The sequence below is a fragment of the Hydra vulgaris genome, chromosome 03, assembly GCF_038396675.1.
Source record: "Hydra vulgaris chromosome 03, alternate assembly HydraT2T_AEP".
Lineage (NCBI taxonomy): Eukaryota > Metazoa > Cnidaria > Hydrozoa > Anthoathecata > Hydridae > Hydra > Hydra vulgaris.
Genome location: NC_088922.1, coordinates 13,079,152 through 13,085,376, shown reverse-complemented (window position 1 = coordinate 13,085,376; position 6,225 = coordinate 13,079,152).

Genomic DNA, 6,225 nt, shown 5'->3' with positions numbered 1-6,225 from the left:
CTACAAGAGATTTGATTAGTCAATACTGAACTTAGTTTCTTGAACAACATTGTACCTGATTTTTTTGCCTTTGGAGTGTCTCCAACTGATTCTTCAGCAGGTTTTATTCGTGGCAGACCGTTTGGTGGTGTTGCTATCCTGTGTCGTGATTCTGTCTTCTGCAGAACTCGAGTTGTTACTACTGATAATTCATGGTCTGTTGCTATCCTTGTAAATAACTTCTCTGATAAGTTCACAATTATCAATGTCTACTAGTGATTCATATGAGAATGTTGATAAGTATCTTGAATGCCTTGGTAGTCTTTCAGCTCTTATTTCAGATTTAAATGGTAAATTTGTTATTACTGGTGACTTTAATTGTGATCCAAGATTTCGGTCTCCATGTAGTAGTCTCCTAGTTGATCTTTGTACAGATGAACATCTTGTTACAGCTGATATCTGTCTTCCACATGATTCCTTTACCTTTGTTAGTGAGGCATGGGGCACCTTTTCTTGGATTGATCACTGCCTTGTCTCCCAAAGTTCTCTATGCAATGTTAATAACTTCGAAATAATTCAGTCAACTAGTTCATCTGATCATTTACCTTTAGCATTTGATATCTCTTTTAAAATTAATATATCTTCTTCCTATACTGCTCACCCTACTTCGACAAGTCTGCTAAAATAAATTTTAATGCTTTGTCGACCATTATGATAAAGGAGTATACTTCCATGAATGTCTTACTCAATCTTCATCTCAGTGTCTTAATTATTCTAAATCAAGTTTAAATAGAAAACAACCTATGACAGGTTGGACAGATTATGTAAAAGATGCTCATAAGGCTGTTAAAGATGCGTTCTGCTTATGGCGTAGCTGTAATAAACCAAAATTTGGCCCAATCTTCAATCTTTTTAAAAATTCAAGAGCCTTATATAAATGTGCCATTTATTTCTCCAAAAAAAATAGAAGATACTATAAAAGCAGAAAAGCTGGCGAACAGTTTAGCAAATAAGAACTATACCAGTTTCTGGTCTATCATGACTTCGCTGGTCTATCATGACTTATTCGCAGCGATAAATGTAGTCTTCCACCATCTATTGACTCTGCCTCAGGTCCTGATAATGTATGCCACATGTGGTATAATAACTATTCCACCCTGTTCAACTCAGTCAAGCCAATATGCAATATAAATGACAAATTTATAGTTAAACACTGTAATCTTCTTAAAGATGATACCTATCTTGTCACTCCTGATGAAGTCTAATCTATCATAACTCGTATGTCGTGTGGAAAAGCAACTGACCATTTTAGACTTCAGTAGGAGTATTATCTCTATGCTAGCCCAAATTGTCTTTATGTTTTTCCTCCATGCTTTGCCATGGATACATGCCTATTGGTGCTTCACACTCTGTTATTTCTCCTGTGGTTAAAGATAAGAATGGTGACCTCCGATTCTGCTAATTACCGTCTAATTGCTTTGGTGACAATTTTCTCCAAGATTTTGGAACATATTTTTGTCTCACGCATTAATGAAAGTTTCACTGTGACTCCAAACCAATTCGGATTTAAGAAAAACCATTGCACTTTTATGCTAGTTCTTATTTTAAAAGATATTTTAAATTTTTATCTATCACATGGCTCAAATATGCATGTGACATTTATTGACATTAGTAAAGCCTTTGATAGAGTTCGCTTTGATACACTATTTGCGAAACTCTAAACCTAAAATTATCTCTGGTGTAACTTTACGCTTACTCATTGTTTGGTATGTGGGTCAAACAGCTCAGATCCTTTGGGGTGGAATATTATCCAAAACATTTAATATCAGTAATGGAGTGCGACAAGGAGGTGTACTGTCTCCTCTTCTATTTAATACATATATATTAACGATCTTAGTGTTTTACTCAATAAAACAACCGTAAGCTGTTGCTTGGGTCCTTCTCTTGTTAACCATCTTCTTTATGCTGATGATATTGTCTTGTGAGCACCCTTAGCCAAAGGTCTCCAGATCTTACTTGATTTATGCTCCAGTTATGCTGTGAAACATGATATAGTTTATAACAATATTAAGTCTCAAATAATGTTTTTTTAAATTTATAAACCCCTTATAAATAGCCCTAGTTTCACATTATCTGGCATGGTTCTCACATACACTAGTCGTTATAAATATCTGGGTCACTTGATCTCAAACAATATGCAGGATGACGAAGATATTTTAAAACATATGTGCTCTATCTATGCTAAAGCTAACCTCATCCGTAGAAAGTTCAGCTCTACACATATACAAACAAAGATCATGTTATTTAATGCCTTTTGCAGCCCAATCTATGGATGTCAGCTGTGGTATCTTTGGAGAAAAGACTCATTCCATCGCCTATGTGATGCATATAACAATGCACTTCGCTTGATATTAAACAAGCCACCATGGAACAGTGCAAGTAAATTATTTGTGAAACATGGTGCCCATTCACTTAATGTTGTTATTCGCAAGCAACAATACTCCTCACTGTTACTGCTGCAGAATAGTGAGAACCTCGTCATAAAAGCTTTTGTTAACTCAGACAGGTTCTTGCAGTCTCCACTGATGTTTAAATAGAGAGCTGAGTTATATTTATAACACTTCAATTTCTTATCTTTATTTTATTTATTTATTTTTTTCTTGGGTTTTGTTTATATTCAAGTGCGTTAGTCTTTGTTTTATTCTAATCCACTTTATTTTACCCATTGTATATTTATTATATTGGGCATTGAGCCTGTCAATAAATTTTGATTGATTGATTGATGACAAAACTGCAACACGCCCTGGTCTAATACTATGATCATTTCCAAGGTTGTTTACATGTTTGTGTATGGTATCATACTGCTTGCTTCTCTGTTTAGGCTAATTGTCTAACTGTCTAAGTTTATAATTGTAATACTGAGATAATGTAACATGATTTCTAACCAATGTAGCAGGTTTAGGGTTGTGAACCATTTGATTATGCCAACCAGCATCTCTCCTTGAAAAAAATAGAGAATAAACCATAAGATCTAAGTTGGCAGACATACTTGATATAGTTTTAAGAGGATGACCTTTTGGGTAAAAAACAACTTCCCTGGAAGCAAGTGGAGCACCATCTTCGCCAACAAATACAACTGCAACATAACCAACATAAGGGAGATTATAGCAACATCTATCTTGCACTTTAAGTAAAGACAATTTTACAACTGAGACTGAGCGACCTTCTATAGTTGCTTGGCGAATTTCTTTATCTTCCACTTCAGCTATGTTTTTAAATGCAGGAGCAATTGGGTTCTCTTCACTAATAATATTTTGCAATCGAAACATTAAAACATTCAAGCAAAGATCATTACCATGTTGTTGCATTCTAAAATTTACTGCTGCAAGTGGGTCATAGATGTATACTTGACAATATGTGAATATATATATTCTAAAACATGGCAGCCCATGATTCATGGGTTGAACTACATTAGCTTTAAATGAAGCAAATGAAAGACAAGCATTATAATTTCTAATATATAAAAAAAAATTTAGATTGGCATTTCCATCGGCATAATTTTCTTTAAACAAATCCTCTAAATCTTGTGGAAATGGTGAAGGTTGCAACAAAACTACCTTTCCATAATGGCAACACAAAAAATGTGTTTCATCAGAAAATTTCTTAGCACCATAATGCTGACAAATATAATTCATATCTCCTAAATAATTACAATCTGCAATAGTATTACTTTTTGCTATACAATGCAATGCTTTCATATCTAGCAGTATATCTAGTATTTTGTTGACTATTAATTTCATCTCGTCTAAGTCTATCTCTTTCATTTCTGCGACAATTATTTTCACTTGCCTAACCAAGCTCTCCTCATTTAGGTTCAAATTACTTGCTACTTGCCGAGCAGCATTTCTAGCATTTTGTTGATTATTAATTTCATCTCGCCTAAGCCTCTTTCATTCCTGCAACGATTAACTTGCCTATTTAAATTTCCATTTTCTAAACTAATATCTGCTTCTAGCTTAATATCATCTATTTAAACTTCACTTTTAATTGAAAGTAGTAACAAAAAATCTTAAACAAATCTCAAAGATTATGATATAATTTTTTTTCTACTCTAAATAGCACACACAAATAACTTTTATATATAACAAACTGTCATTTAAAATAAATTATACAATATTCTTATGGCTTTAAAAAAATATATGTAAGCTAGTAGATGTTTGAAAAAAAATAAACTTAGTAAATAATAATTAAAAAAATTATTAAAAACATGCAATTCTAATAATAAACATACTGCTACCTAAGGTTGTTCACGGACGCAAAAGTTGAATTTTCGATAAAAAAAAGAAACTCTATTTTTGTTTCGGTAAGTTCGAAATAATTTCCAACTAATTAATTTTGTATCGAAACAATTTTTCACTTTCGAAATTGTAAAATTTGTTTCAAAATATTTTTGCGATTTCGAAATTCTGAAAATAACACCGAAACAATTTTTCACTTTCGGAAATCTAAAATTTGCTTCGAAATATGTTTGAGATTTCGAAATTCTAAAAATAATATCGAAACAATTTTTCACTTTCGAAATTCTAAAATTTGCTTCGAAAAATTTTTGTGATTTCGAAATTCTGAAAATAATACCGAAACGATATTTTACTTTCGAAATTCTAAAATTTGCTTCGAAATATTTTTGCAGGGATTAGAACCCCAACGGTTCTTTTGCAGGGATTAGAAACCTCAGGATAAGATAGGGGGTTGATATTTTTTGACATTTTGTGGAAAAGGGAGGAGGGGGATCTGAAAATTTTTTTGTGTGACGTAATTTGCAAATGACCCCTTACATCTACACGGTGAAATATTTCATATAAAATATTACCTCTCTCAAAGTGAATAAAACCTACCTATAGCAAAAGCTACTTAAGTGTTTTTGTTTACAATTTAAATTGTAAATTTTGAACGTATAATTTTTTAAATTTTTACTGGTTGACTGAAACCTGGATCTTAGGTTTATGTCTCAAGTGAAAACAGCTGAATATTTATTTAATACGTTAAACGAAATCTTCAGTGAATGGTCAATCAGTAATAAGATTTTTGCACTAGCTACTGACTCAGGTGCAAACATTTTCTCTGCAGTAAATAAATTTGATGATAATGTTCTTAAAATTTCATGTGCTGGTCATCGTTTGAATCTTGTGGTTAACGATCTTCTAAACACGAGAGATATAAAAGTAAAAAAAATTTGAAAATGGTTCAAAGTGTTACGAAGTAAAGGATTACGACGATAATGGAAAATTAATTAATAAAGAAATTACAGAAAGTGAAGTTAAAAAAAATTGAAAAAATTAACGAAGGCAAATTGGAAATCACTAAGGTAATTTCATCCTGTAGGCACATTGTTGGTTCATTTAAACATTCGGAGTTATTACAAAAAAAGTTAAGAGAAGTTCAAGAAACACTTCGAAATGAAACTAAAATAAAGTTAGTACAGGATATAGCTATTCGCTGGAACAGCCAATTCGATATGATTGAATCTATATTAACTAATAAAACTGCGTTGGATATGATAAGCATCGAATACCAAAATATAAAAGATTATGTTCCCACTGATAATGAATTTAAGGTGCTGGAGGATTTATGCGATTTGTTACACCCAATTAAAGAGCTAACAAAACTTTTTAGCGGAAAGAAATATGTTACAGTAACATTTCTGTTTCCAACATTGTATTCTCTACTAAATGGAATACTTGAATCGCAACCCATTTTTACAGAACTAGTTGAGACTTTTCAAAAGGAATTATTAGGGTCTCTAAATGGACATTTTTGCTAATGATTTTTTCTTAGCAGCTACTTTTCTTGATTTCAAATTTCGTAAATTTTAGTATATCAAAAATGATATCAATAGATATGAATGCATTACAAAGGCAAAAATTTTTTCAAAAACGTTTTATAAAATGCATCTAAAAGAATCCGAAGAAATCGATATAACAATTGAAACAAATTGTTTAAATAACACTTTAAACTCAACAGTCAACTGACAATACCATAAAAACATTTCAGCAATCGTTAACGCCACCGTTTGCAAATACTACTACTTTCGTTAACGACAAAAGACGAAAGCCAATCAACTTAATTGAACTTGTAGCAGATAAATCATGTTGTCATTTAATTGAAAACAATGATAAACTTGAAAAAGAAATAAACGATTACAGTCTGCAATACTTTCAGAGCTACGAAAATAGTGCCATCGATTTT